The sequence below is a fragment of the Protopterus annectens genome, chromosome 9.part0 (genome assembly GCF_019279795.1).
Source record: "Protopterus annectens isolate FY-2018-M chromosome 9.part0, PAN1.0, whole genome shotgun sequence".
NCBI classification, from domain to species: Eukaryota; Metazoa; Chordata; order Ceratodontiformes; family Protopteridae; genus Protopterus; species Protopterus annectens.
Window position 1 is genome coordinate 1,798,906,579 of NC_056743.1, and position 15,647 is coordinate 1,798,922,225.

The 15,647-nt window shown below is 39.8% G+C and overlaps 1 protein-coding gene across 1 annotated transcript in view; it reads right to left on the minus strand.

Annotated features, from left to right (window-relative positions):
• Nucleotides 1–4,571, minus strand: part of LYL1 (LYL1 basic helix-loop-helix family member) — a 366,014-nt gene extending 361,443 nt beyond the window's left edge. The window contains exon 1 of the mRNA XM_044084668.1: nucleotides 4,426–4,571. The gene's annotated coding sequence lies outside the window, so the exon portion shown is untranslated. The remainder of the gene's footprint in view (nucleotides 1–4,425) is intronic.
• Nucleotides 4,572–15,647: the final 11,076 nt, after the last annotated feature.

The window sequence follows — 15,647 nt, forward strand, 5'->3', positions numbered from 1 at the left end:
ACTTTACATTTACTTGGGAATGCGTTTTTTAAGTATAAGTGTTTTTTTTCCTTTTATAGCATCCCATTTCTGACACAGCACACACTTCTGATGAAGAATGACATCTGTTGAACTGAAAGTTATGTCAATGTTTTCGCAGAATATTGGTACCTTTTTTGTAATAATCATTTTATATTTAGTATGCTTTGATGATGAAGCTAGCCTTTTGAACTGTGAATCTGACTTTGATGGCATTGTTCAAGTAAACTTTATTGACTTTTACTTCCTGGTATTATTAATTTTTGTTGCTGTCACTAGCTTTCAAAAAGCTAAGTAAAATCAAATGAGATAACATGATGAAATGTCTCAAGTAATAGTATAGATCTAGAATAAATATAGCTATTTAAAACATATTAAGTGAGTAAGTGAATATTATGTATACATGAATTTTCAATTACATTAAAGTGTAAAAAGCTTAGGTTTCAGATTCTCTTTTAGAAAGAATAGTTCCATGTATTCAAAGTTGTTATGAAATAAGCAGAAATAATGCAGCTCATGTTTAAGCAATGGATTTATCTTAGTGTGAACATTGACTGAAAACGTGCTGCATAAGCTATTTTCTTTAAAAAATGCACATAATCTATTGCCACAAAATGTCCCAAGCAAATACATTAAATAACAATGGGATTTACGAATAAACCTTCAGAAGTAGTGGAATCTCCTGGATTTTAAACTGTACATCAAATTATATGAGGTGTAATTTTATTCCAAAGTGCTGTAGTCCTGTCACTGTTTATTGATTAATGAAGATCTATGACCTTCTGCTATCTGAAGTTTTATGACATTAAGGAAGGTGTCATTGTATACCTCAGTACAGATCTTACAGTGAATGTATTATAAATAGATGAGTTGTAGAGGATCTTTGTATATTTCAAAAGCACACATACCTCTGTCATCACATCTCCCTTATATCTAGCAGATACTCATTCCAGGTTTGATATTTCAAGAAGAATCGAGGTACGATGCAAGCAACATTTGTCAGTGACTTTATGTGTGATTCCTCAAGCATGGAGGCACATTTAAATGTGCAGCACATGTTAACTCTCATTTAATATCAGTCCCTCATGCATGAAAAAAGAATGTGAAGTTCTTTTTTAATGTTTCTGTCCTTGATATACATATTAACAAAATTTCATAATGAAATGCTTCAAATTACATTTCAAGGTATATAGTCACTACATGTAGTCTGCTGAAGGACAGCAAATGACACAGGTGCATTAAAATATTAATTTGCATATTTATATGGATTTCTTTCAACACTGACAAAGTACATGCATGTGTTTGTGTGTGATGGTGGGATAAGATAAACTTCCAGAAAATAATTTACTGTACAATCATATAACCTTAATTTAGCATAATTTATTTTGTTATATTTTTACAGCTAGGAACAACCTACATCAATGGATTTTATCAATATTGTTTGCAAAAGACCGCACAAGGCATGTAGTTTACAGGAAACAATCGTTTACAATACCATGCAACAATGTTTACTGTCATTTATTGTTGCTTCACCAACACTAAAGATATTGCTTTGAAAAGCCTGACAAAAATGTAATTTGTCATTAGAGATTGTTAGGAGAAAAAACTTTCTTTTGTATATAAAATATCTTTTTTTGCTTAAATGAGTTTCCATTTATTTAAGAAAAGTAAGTGGTTGTTTTATCAGAGCACACCAAAATAACAAAGGAAATATTAAAAAGAATAAATACAGCATTTTAAACCTACTCAACTAATATATGATCTCTAGTTGTGTGCAGTAAAAGAAACATAAAATATGTAAAAACAGCTTCTATTAACCTTGATCATAAAAGAAAAATGCATATAAATGTTAATAGTTATTTTCTGTTGACATTTCTCAGAGAAGTATAAACATTTTTCCCTGGGATTCATTAATGCCTACACTAACTGTATGCTGTTCGGAATAAACAGACAACACAAGCAAAACATTGTCTTCCTCTCAATTTTAGTTTTCTCACTGATTTTCTTGCAGCTTTAAATATAGAGGGGAATTCATAAAAGTTACCACAAAGTGTAGACTACATGTACACTTAGTGTAATGTATCTGAGTGACTAGAAAGCACAAAAATGTGGTAGGGATGTTCTTGAATACATATCGCATACTGTTAGTGTAGATGTTATTGACTCTGGGTAACAAATGCAAGGTATGTTAAAACGTTAAATTTATAAGTACCACTGCAATGGGCACCATCTGATTAACAGCAGCACATATCACATCCCTTTCTGCACAATCAGGGTGATAAATCATCAGAACGCTCAATACCTGTTTCACAGTTGCTTTTTTTTTTTTCCTTTGATTTCTTGATTTCAATTATCGTGATAGTCAAAAATAAGGCCAGTTTGTGCAAGTAGCATTTGAAACAGTTCTAATGATTTTAGTCAATCAAAGCATCATGTTTCATCACTCAAATATATATATATATATATATATATATATATATATATATATATATATATATATATATATATATATATCTAAATGGAGAAGTAGTCCTCTGAAACAAAAATAATATAGTGCAAATTAAACAACTCTTACTGCAGTCATTCTTAAAATAAACAAGCAATATTTAAACATATGTAAGCTTCTTGGTAAATGCACATTTTATATAAATTTGTTTTACAAAGAGAGTCAGCCAGAATAATCCCATATCATACAACAAACTTTTATTTATCATTTCTCTTCTCATCTCTATTTAACCTCATTCACTACACTGAAACCAGCAGTAGCCTGTTAGCAGCTGACTTATGTTAGCAACACAGTGGATAACCACGTATGTAGTATCTTAACAAACCCAGAAAGTATTAACCTCAGGACCAGCCAGAATCAGAATGTTAGTATTATTTTTATGCATGTGCTAAACATCACCATGATAAAGAGCCCCCCCCCCCAAAAAAATAAATAAATAAATAAATGAAGAACTCACATATGATGTAAAATAGTATCAGGTCACTTATCATATTTTTAAACAGTTTCTTAAATCAGCTGTCACAACTATGCATACGAAACACAAGCAACTCCTTACAAACAAGTCGTGATGTTTGCAAAATCTGACACACTTCTGAGGACAGTAGTAACATCCATCTCAATAAGAATCTCCTGCAATTTTTTTTAATTGCAATAATGCTATAAATTTTTAGATGGAAATTACATTTTGTTGCAGCCCTCCCTTGCTGTTACATATACTAAATGGAGTAATTCTTAAATCATTTTACTTAGTTCAAGATTTGTGTACTCCTAACATACTAATAAAGCACACATACTTACACAACTGCTGCTATTTAAATCTGTGTGTATGAGAATCAAGGGGTTTAGTCATAATCCTTCAGTGCAAACCACCTGCTGCTTAAGTAATTGATGAGAGTTATTTTGCAACATGTAAATTCATAGGATTTGTTAGCTACAACTTAGCAAATGACAGCTTTATTTCATCAGTATACTAAGTTTTATTGTGTTTAAATTTATATGTATTTTTTATAATTACTTGCTTTATTTTTTGCTTCTTTTGTAAATTTATGCTTTCCTCAATTTTTCATATATGTTTTCTGTGCTCATTTTTCAAGAACGATTAAATATAAATGCAAGTAGCACTTTATATGCGCAGTTGTTTTAAACCTTTAATAAAAGGCATGAAAACAAATGCATAGACATGCATAAAATTCAACACATATTTTTGAAAACCAACATTTTCAGCCCTTTAACTAAAAAATGCATTTTCTGACACACAGTGTATATAATATTATACACACTGGAATATGCAGTTCAGCTGAAGTTTTACTGCATACAGTAACTCAGCTAATACTTTATTGTGTAACTTATGAATTACATTAGAACAAGAATAAATACAAAATTAAAATAAATAAATAAATCCACTGTGGTAGTACCAAAAAAATATTCTTGTCTAAATATATATTGTGAACAAATGAGAGCAGAGTTTGTCAGCCAGAAGCATCCTACTGTTTTCACATTTCTAAATCGTGTCAATGCACCTCATTTTTACACCAGAAAAAGACAAAAAAAAAGACCAGTAAAGAGTCATTTAACAAACCAAAACAGCTGCTTAAATTATAGCATTTGTAAGATTGTGCAAATTTTACAGTCTCTGTGCTTCTGAAATTACTCTGTAAAATAAATGGTCTTCATCTCTAAAGCTACAATAAAAATAATCATATTTAGAAACTCAACACTAGCAATATTAATAATGACATTTTAAGGCCCCATGTAGTTAGGGCAGATAGCTGTGCAAGGGAATGCCTCTACCTGTTTCTGCCCACATTTTATTTATAAATAAGAAAAGGCAATGTCAGATACCCATTGGGGAAAAAAAAACTCACATCTTAATATGAATAAAATAAGACAACTTTGCTTACCCCAGAAATGAAGAGTCCGTGTGTATTTAGCCATGTTGTCTCTTCTCCATATTCCAAGCACTGGGCTTTTTCCTGTGGTGTGTCTGACAGACCACGTGTACGCATGTGTGTGTGTGTGTGTGTGTGTGTGTGTGTGTGTGTGTGTGTGTGTGTGTGTGTGTGCGTGTGTGTGTGTGTGTGTGTGTGTGTGTCTCTGAGTGCATGTGTGTGTCAACGTTCATTAAGCGGGCTGGGTTCAGTGCGTTCTGTGTTGTGTGTGTGTGTGTGTGTGTGTGTGTGTGTGTGTGTGTGGACCTGGCTGATGTATGAAGAAGCCTAGCTTGCTGGCTTGAAGCAGATTGGAGAGTATAGTGGTCCCTGTCTGAATGAGATTTCCTCCCTCCTTGGACAGGGGATGTTCTGAAACAGCCTGCTACGTGCTGATAAGGGACTCATAGCTGCCTGGTCAGGACTGATAAGGCACCCCCCCCCTCAGTCAGACCCAGCCTAGCAGAGACTTGGAATAGGACCAAGCGGAAACTAGGTCTAAATTGGAATAACATAACACAGCATCCATGAAACAGTAAATATTGTACAATAATAAATATCTATAGGCCTTTCAAGCAATGGAGCAAGTATATTACAACCAAGAAGCATTTAATTACTAGCACAAAGCAGGTCTGAATTTGGACAATGTTCAAAAACATCCCTGGATTATGCAACCTTTTTTTTAAATGTTAAGGTTTATAAATGTCAGCAAAATGGCTTAATACAATTGCAGACCTTTAAGCTCACATTAGGAATTGTATATGTACTTTATTTTTATTTTCTTTATTACTATCCTTTTCCTGTTGCACTATGTTTTAATGTCACAAACATCAGTTTTTGAACATCATTTAGCTTTGGTGTAACCATATATACATGGTAATTGCAAGAGATAAATTTAAAACAGGCAAGTGGTTACAGTCGTTAAAATGTTGCATCAGAAATGGTAAGTGGAATATACTTAGTTATGCAAAATACAGAAGGCTGTGCTTTGACTCACCGTTACGAATGATCTAAAAAAATAAAATATTATTATTATTAGTTGTATTATTCTTTTATTGTTATTTCAGTATAATCTACTTACCTCATAGCAAATATGGAAAATTACTGTGGTAGGAATGTCTATTGTGACACTATGACCTTGTTTCATGACTAAAAGAACTTGCTTATTCATCAGTTTAGTCCCCTGCAAACAATGAACAAACAGAAAACACACATTTGAGAAGTGACATGCAACATCAGTGCTGCATTCAAATGTCTCCAAACCCAGGGTCTCAGGGGAATACTGCTAATAGGGAACACCATCATATTTACTAGGCATCACATTTATGTAGTGTTTCCCCATGATGCTGAAAACCCAAGATCCTGTTACAGATGCGCAGTGCAAAACAAGCCATTATTAAACCTGTTAATAAAAATGTAACTTAAAACTTCTATATCCATCAATGTCTATAGGTCTACAAAAAAAACAAAACAAAAAACTTCATTTGAACAGTTAAGTTGTTGTGTAACTGCTGCACTGACTTGTTATTGGTAATCATGCCATGTGCTACTTTGCCAGAATGTTTTGAACACAATTATCATCACTGGTGACTATTTATTTATTTACTTTTTTTAATTTGCTTATTTAAAGAGTGAATGATTAATTTACTGCTGACTAAGTTACTCCAACTAAAATAGCAGACACTTTTCAGGGGAGGCATGAGGTAATATTTATATTCCTAAGGGAAATTGGGCCAGGATATCATGGAACATCCTTTACACTTTTTGATAGTTGAGATGAGATCTTTTATATCCACTAACACAAAGAGAGTTAACAGCATTTGGTTAGTTAGACCCTAGTCATCAGTAGACTGCAGTACACCTGGCAGCTCCATCAGAGCAGGTAGATGGACCTACCATAAGTAACTGCATCAGACAGCTGTACACCTGGCAGCACCAGCGCAGTAGGTAGGTAGATAGACTTACTGTGAGTAACTGCATCAAACAGCTGTACACCTGGCAGCACCAGCACAGCAGGTAGATGGGCCTACCATGAGTAACTGTATCAGAGAGCTGTACACCTGGAAGTACCAGCACAGCAGGCAGATGGACTTACCATGAGTAACTGCATCAGAGAGCTGTACATCTGGCAACACCAGCACAGCAGGTAGATGGACTTACCGTGAGTAACCGCATCAGAGATCTGTACACCTGGCAGCACCAGCACAGCAGGCAGGACCTAAAATGAGTAACTGCATCAGAGATCTGTACACCTGGCAGCATCAGCACAGCAGGTAGATGGACTTACCATGAATAACTGCATCAGACAGCTGTACACTTGGCAGCATCAGCAGAGCAGGATGATGGACCTACCATGAGTAACTGCATCAAACAGCTGTACACCTGGCAGCAGCAGCACAGCAGGTACATGGACTTACTGTGAGTAACTGCATCAGAGAGCTGTACACCTGGCAGCGTCAGCACAGCAGGTAGATGGACTTACCATGAATAACTGCATCAGACAGCTGTACACCTGGCAGCACCAGCACAGCAGGTAGATGGACTTACCATGAGTAACCACATCAGAGATCTGTACACATGGCAGCACCAGCACAGCAGGCAGATGGACCTAAAATGAGTAACTGCATCAGAGATCTGTACACCTGGCAGCACCAGCACAGCAGGTAGATGTATCTACCGTGATTAACTGCATCAGAGAGCTGTACACCTGGCAGCATCAGCACAGCAGGTAGATGGACTTACCATGAATAACTGCATCAGAGAGCGGTACACCTGGCAGTATCATCACATCAGGTAGATGGACTTACTGTGAGCAACTGCATCAGACAGCTGTACACCTGGCAGTACCAGTACAGCAGGTGGATGGACTTACTGTGAGTAACTGCATCAGAGAGCTGTACACCTGGCAGCACCAGCACAGCAGATAGCTGGACTTACTGTGAGTAACTGCATCAGAGAGCTGTACACCTGGCAGCACCAGCACAGCAGGTAAATGGACCTACCATGAGAAACTGCATCAGAGAGCTTTACACCTGGCAGCACGAGCACAGCAGGTAGATAGACTTACTGTGAGTAACTGCATCAAACAGCTGTACACCTGGAAGCACCAGCACAGCAGGTAGATGGACTTACTGTGAGTAACTGAATCAGACAGCTGTACACCTGGCAGTACCAGCACATCAGGTAGATGGACTTATTGTGAGTAACTGCATCAGAGAGCTGTACATCTGGCAGTACCAGCACATCAGGCAGATGGACTTACTGTGAGTAACTGCATCAGACAGCTGTACACCTGGCAGCATCAGAACAGCAGGTAGATGGGCTTACTGTGAGTAACTGCATCAGAGAGCTGTACACCTGGCAGCACCAGCACAGCAGGTAGATGGATTTACTGCGAGTAACTGCATCAGACAGCTGTACACCTGGCAGCACCAGCACAGCAGGTAGATGGACCTCTCATGAGTAACTGCATCAGACAGCTGTACACCTGGCAGCACCAGCACAGCAGGTAGATGGACCTCTCATGAGTAACTGCATCAGAGAGCGGTACACCTGGCAGTACCAGCACATCAGGTATATGGACTTACTGTGAGTAACTGCATCAGACAGCTGTACACCTGTCAGCACCAGCACAGCAGGTAGATGGACCTATCACAAGTAACTGCATCAGAGAGCGGTACACCTGGCAGTATCAGCACATCAAGTAGATGGACTTACTGTGAGTAACTGCATCAGATAGCTGTACACCTGGCAGCACCAGCACAGCAGGTAGATGGACTTACTGTGAGTAACTGCATCAGAGAGCTGTACACCTGGCAGCACGAGCACAGCAGGTAGATAGACTTACTGTGAGTAATTGCATCAAACAGCTGTACACCTGGCAGCACCAGCACAGCAGGTAGATGGACTTACTGTGAGTAACTGCATCAGACAGCTGTACACCTGGCAGCACCAGCACAGCAGGCAGATGGACTTAGTGTGAGTAACTGCATCAGAGAGCTGTACACCTGGCAGTTCCAGCACAGCAGGTAGATGGACTTACCATGAGTAACTGCATCAGACAGCTGTACACCTGGAAGTACCAGAACAGCAGGCAGATGGACTTACCATGAGTAACTGCATCAGAGAGCTGTACACCTGGCAGCACCTGCACAGCAGGTAGATAGACTTACTGTGAGTAACTGCATCAGACAGCTGTACACCTGGCAGCACCAGCACAGCAGGTAGATGGACTTAGTGTGAGTAACTGCATCAGAGAGCTGTACACCTAGCAGTTCCAGCACAGCAGGTAGATGGACTTATCATGAATAACTGCATCAGAGAGCGGTACACCTGGCAGTACCAGCACAGCAGGTAGATGGACTTAGTGTGAGTAACTGCATCAGAGAGCTGTACACCTGGCAGTACCAGCACAGCAAGTAGATGGACCTACCATGAGTAACTACATCAGAGAGCGGTACACCTGGCAGTACCAGCACAGCAGGTAGATGGACTTACTGTGAGTAACTGCATCAGAGAGCTGTACACCTGGCAGCACCAGCACAGCAGGTAGATGGACGTACTGTGAGTAACTGCATCAGAGAGCTGTACACCTGGCAGCACCAGCACAGCAGATAGATGGATTTACTGTGAGTAACTGCATCAGAGAGCTGTACACCTGGCAGCACCAGCACAGCAGGTAGATGGACTTACTGTGAGTAACTGCATCAGAGAGCTGTACACCTGGCAGCACCAGCACAGCAGGTAGATGGACGTACTGTGAGTAACTGCATCAGAGAGCTGTACACCTGGCAGCACCAGCACAGCAGGTAGATGGACGTACTGTGAGTAACTGCATCAGAGAGCTGTACACCTGGCAGCACCAGCACAGCAGATAGATGGATTTACTGTGTGTAACTGAATCTTGTCTAATAACAATCTAAATCACTAGTAAAACACCTAAATACATGTAGAACTGCCTTCTCAAACTAGCCCCGCCTGCACTCCTGATATCTCTATAAATACACCAAGTCAAAGACTTGGAGAAAAGGGAAAGGATGTAAAACAAACATAAAACACTTTTTCTTGAGTGATTTTTGTTTCTCAAGCAAAACGCTCATCAGGCCTCATCTGAAATTGGACTGTCCCATTCAGACTTTCCCTGTAAACAAATGTTAAATAAATAAAATAAATGTGAGCAACACAAGCAAGTGCTGTGTATTCTGTGATGTTTTAGCAAGTATACCATGTGATATAATTTGTCGTGCTCCAAAGCCATGGAGAGAATCAGAAGCAGAAGAAGAATCTGCAAGGTCATCGTGGCTAAACACGAGTCAAAAATAATGTTGTGGTCTTTCATACTACTGTAACGTACGTGCAGGAGGGAGACTTAGATACTCCTAGTGTGTGTGTGTGTGTGTGTGTGTGTGTGTGTGTGTGTGTGTGTGTGTGTGTGTGTGTGTGTGTGTGTGTGTGTGTGTGTGTGTGTGTGTGTGTGTGTGTGTGTGTGTGTGTGTGTGTGTGTGTGTGTGTGTGTGTGTGTGTGTGTGTGTGTGTGTGTGTGTGTGTGTGTGTGTGTGTGTGTGTGTGTGTGTGTGTGTGTGTGTGTGTGTGTGTGTGTGTGTGTGTGTGTGTGTGTGTGTGTGTGTGTGTGTGTGTGTGTGTGTGTGTGTGTGTGTGTGTGTGTGTGTGTGTGTGTGTGTGTGTGTGTGTGTGTGTGTGTGTGTGTGTGTGTGTGTGTGTGTGTGTGTGTGTGTGTGTGTGTGTGTGTGTGTGTGTGTGTGTGTGTGTGTGTGTGTGTGTGTGTGTGTGTGTGTGTGTGTGTGTGTGTGTGTGTGTGTGTGTGTGTGTGTGTGTGTGTGTGTGTGTGTGTGTGTGTGTGTGTGTGTGTGTGTGTGTGTGTGTGTGTGTGTGTGTGTGTGTGTGTGTGTGTGTGTGTGTGTGTGTGTGTGTGTGTGTGTGTGTGTGTGTGTGTGTGTGTGTGTGTGTGTGTGTGTGTGTGTGTGTGTGTGTGTGTGTGTGTGTGTGTGTGTGTGTGTGTGTGTGTGTGTGTGTGTGTGTGTGTGTGTGTGTGTGTGTGTGTGTGTGTGTGTGTGTGTGTGTGTGTGTGTGTGTGTGTGTGTGTGTGTGTGTGTGTGTGTGTGTGTGTGTGTGTGTGTGTGTGTGTGTGTGTGTGTGTGTGTGTGTGTGTGTGTGTGTGTGTGTGTGTGTGTGTGTGTGTGTGTGTGTGTGTGTGTGTGTGTGTGTGTGTGTGTGTGTGTGTGTGTGTGTGTGTGTGTGTGTGTGTGTGTGTGTGTGTGTGTGTGTGTGTGTGTGTGTGTGTGTGTGTGTGTGCGCGTGTGTGTGTGTGTGTGTGTGTGTGTGTGTGTGTGTGTGTGTGTGTGTGTGTGCGTGCATGTGTGAGTGTGCAGAGATCTGGAATGTATGCAAGCATGTGAGTATGTGTGCATTTCTGCCTACCTATTCATGTATCGGCCAACATGCATGCATACCTCTGCTACTATGTGTGTGTGTGTGTGTGTGTGTGTGTGTGTGTGTGTGTGTGTGTGTGTGTGTGTGTGTGTGTATACGGGTGTGTGTGCGTGTGCGTGCATGTGTGAGTGTGCAGAGGTCTGGAATGTATGCAAGCATGTGAGTATGTGTGCATTTCTGCCTACCTATTCATGTATCGGCCAACATGCATGCATACCTCTGCTACTATGTGTGTGTGTGTGTGTGTGTGTGTGTGTGTGTGTGTGTGTGTGTAAGATGTAGATGTATTTGTGTACAAGTGTATTGCAAATCTACTTATTGTGTATCTACGGAGAATGGGTCATGGCTGAAAACTGCCCACAAAAATATATTTAGTTAAGGGCTGCTTCACATAAGAAACATGGCTGATAACTCAATAGTAATCTAAAAGCCTTTCTCATTTGTCAATAGGTTATATACATAAAACAGGATCTCTGTTTATTGAAACAATTAATCTTTTCCAAAGTACGCTGACCTCTCACTCTGGCTACTTAATAAACTAAGGTTTTATATTTAAGATGTACCACTTACAGTATTCACCAACATACAGACACACATTCACACAGGCGCGCACATACACACACACACATACACACACACACACACACACACACACACACACACACACACACACACACACACACACACACACACACACATATACCATGTATTTGTACACACACAGGATGATTATTTATTTTTTACGTGTATTTTTTGAGTGGTTTATCACAGTTGCATTTTGTTGAGTAGTTTCTCTCATATGACAAGTATCTTTTTCTAATAGGGGACTGGGGTTCAAGCAGATTCAACTCCTCTAGTATGTTCACTAGTGATCATAGTACAATTTCTATTGAAATGCTTTTCAATAACATGAAACATAAAATGTAACTAAGTGGCAGTGCAAGAAAATGAAAAGTGCCCTGACACCACTTGAAGTATGCACCAACATACAGACACACATTCACACACACACACACACACACACACACACACACACACACACACACACACACACACACACACACACACACACACACAAACTATACTGTTCTCCTGATGCTTTAATTACTTATTACATTGTATCAGTTAGTCAGGGCTGTTGTATCTAGATTGTGTTGTTTTCTTACACTTGGGCTCCAACCAAGCCATTTTATATTAAGTTTTTTTTTCTACACTCTTATAGCATAAGTGTGTTGATGTAAACCTATTTGAGTTAGGGACTGCTGGTGGAATGCTTATTGTGTGCTTTCCTGATTGGCAGCTAGCTTAAAACCTGCTTATGTTTGCCTGTATATAAGCCTCTGATTTGTGCAAAGCTGCTGTTCATGCAGCGATGGTTATCATTGCCCTGTATAGACACAAATGCCTGGAAGATAAAATTTACCTATAATAATTATCACTGACACCATACCCAGTCACCTCCTGCTCTAGGAGCAACTAAGTTGCATACTGAGCAACATTCCTCTGTTGGTTAACATTAGATTGCACAAAGTATAGCTTCCATGCATAATCTCGTTGCTACCAGCACAGTACAGTCTAATTAACCCATTCATTTCCTTGCTAAAACCCACAGAAAGAACCTGATATCATGGGCAGGCTGTTTCCTACCATCTCTGTAGCCAACCTGATGGACATGGGCACCCTGAGCAATGTAGCAATTCTCTCATGTATACTGACAACCACTTCATCCCAAAACAAGCAAATACTATGTGGGAGAGATATTGTTATACTATGAAAATGGAAGCATGACTTTCACATGCAAACAAATCAAATGCCAAACAGGTTGGCAGTACACACATATCACTTTCCACACTAAATAAAGATTTGACACATAAACCCACATATATGGAGGCACTTATTAGTAACTTGCCAAAGACTCAGAGGCCTGCAAAAGTCTGCCTTCAGAAACCACATATACACATAACAAAGTAAACCATGACAAAACACAACATATAATAATACACACACCAGTGTCTCAGCAAACAAACCCTTAAGGGGAAACACCACAAAACCTAACACTAGCTGTAGAACAGAGTGTGTGTATGTACCTTTAAGAAGAATTTCCAGATTTAAGCATGTGCATATAAATAGTGAGCACATGCAGGCAGCAGTGCCATTTTGAGAGAACAGCCAGAGTGTTAACATGTATGAGTGTGGTAGTCTGTTTATAAGTTTATTTTAGTTTAAGTTACAAAGCCTCATTCCTGATGTATTTGCATGTAATAAAGCTGCTTGAACTGAACCCACGACCGCTTGCCTGTTTTATCCTGACCAGACGAATGACACTAGCCACACGGCATACTATGCAAAAAACGTCCAACCACTTAGAACCCTTTCTCTAACCTGCCAAAAGCATTCCAAACTTCTAAGCAAACTCAACAAGCTACTCTCTCAACTTACCAATCAGCTATGTTTCTCTGAGAACATGCATCCAAACCCCGGTCCAATTCCTCCACAATGTGTGTTTAGCAAACCTACCATCCCTTCATTTCAAACAGCTCTACTAAACAACAAATCATTTCTAATCTACTCTTTCTCAACATGAATATTAGAAGTATAGGTATAAAAGTACACAACCTCCATGCTATACTATCCCACTACTCTCCTGACATGCTAATATTAACTGAGACTTGGCTAAAACCTATTTCCGCGGTGGTACAGTGGTAGCGATGTTACCTCACAGCAAGAGGTTCTCCCGTTCAATTCTCGGCTTGGCTTGGGAGTGCCTTCTGTATGGAGCCTACATGTCCTCCCCGCAGTTGGGTAGCATTTGAAAGACATGCGTGCGTAATTGGGTGTGCCTTCATTAAAGGTTGGGTGTCGAGCTGGCACCTCGGCATTTCATAAAAATCTACTGCCAATCATTAGCAGACCAGAGTTCCACTGTGGCGACACCTTACCGGGAAAAAGCCGAAAGACAAACAACATGGCTAAAACCTGACAACAGTGACAATGAAATCCTAGCTCCTGGATACAATATTTTGCATAAAGATAGATCTATCAAAAAGGGTGATGGGGTAACAATATTATTCAAAAACCACCTAACAGTTGAAACCTTAAAACTAACTATCCCTAACTTTGATAATGCAGAGCTACTCTTAACTAAGCTAAAAATTAACCCCAAAAAACACATCAACATTATAGGGGGTTACATCCTGCCTGGGAATAACATTCCCACACTAGAAAATCTACTGCACTGGACCTCCAGTGCCCTCTGCCAGGAAACAATCCTCCTGGGAGACTTTAACATTGACTGGCTCACCTGCTCCTCCCAGAATCCAGCAACTCCTATTAACCTTTGTCGGTTCACCCAAACTATAACTTCTACAAGGACAGACAAATCTTCCAAATGACAGTCCATCATTGACTGACTTCTGTCTAACACCCCAACCTTATGCTCTTAATCTGGTTGTTTGGCTGATGGTCTTAGTGACCACCAACCGACCTTTCTTCTAAGGACTCGTACCCATCAAAGTAAGCCGACCATCTACAGCATGATCCAAAACAAAAAAAATTCAACCCTAACAACTTTATCTCATCTCTAAAGAGCTGAACCTGGGAAGCTCGTAGACAACAACCCCTGGAAGAGGCTGTTTAATCTTTCCACAACACTTTTCTAAATATACTAAACTGCCATGCACCAACGAGAACTTTTAGAGTAAAAGCCAAATATGCACCTTGGCTAAGTAAGGAATGCAGATCTCTGCAAATAGAAAGAGATAAACTTGGGAACAGTACCATAAAAGCAAATCACAAGCCTCAAAACTACCATTTTTACAATTCAGAAACAAAGCATAGATATGAGTTAAACTTGACAAAATCAACTACTACCACAACATTCAAACAAAACATCATAATAACCCTCAAATGTTCTGGGTTGCCATTCATAATATTCTGCACTTAGATAAATCCACAACACTCACACCAACAACAACCAGTAACTCTGATAACATAGCAACTCAATTCAACAAATACTTCACAGAAACTATCCTACCCCTCTCAAATTCCCAGGACACCCCCACCACCTCCAAGCCATTCATATCACAAAACAGCTCCAACTCCTTCACATTACAACTAGTCTCTGTTAGCACCATAAAAAACTACTTAAAAAAATAAAGCCAGCCACACTAGCAGCAGACAAACTCCCTGCAGATTTTTTGTAAATCGCAGCAGAAGCAAAAGCTTATCCAGTAGGCATACTAATAAACAGATCAGTGACAGAAAACCTGATACCTGACATCTGGAAAATCTCCCATATTATACCTTTAAATTGCACATCGCTGCTCCTCATACTACAGTTATCCAATGTGCAGATGAATCCACACTAATATGTGTGGCCCCCTCCCTCCAAGACCTCCAGACCATAACTCAAGACTCTTTTCTAGCTGCCGAAACATGCCTCACTAACACCCAACTCATTCTAAATCCCAACAAAACCAAGCTCCTTCTCTTTTATCCTACAAGAACTCTATCATAATACCCGTCATTTAACATCACATCCAAAAAATGAAACCTCCATCACACCAGTAACCCACACTAAACCTCTAGGTGTAGAAATTGACAACAGTTTGAAATTTGATATGCACATCTCTCAAACCATTAAGAAAGTACACAAGAAACTAGGTTCTCTGTACAGAAACAAACAATTCCTGACCAGAACCACAAAAGCTACCATTGCTCACACACACCTCTTGTCATCACTCCTA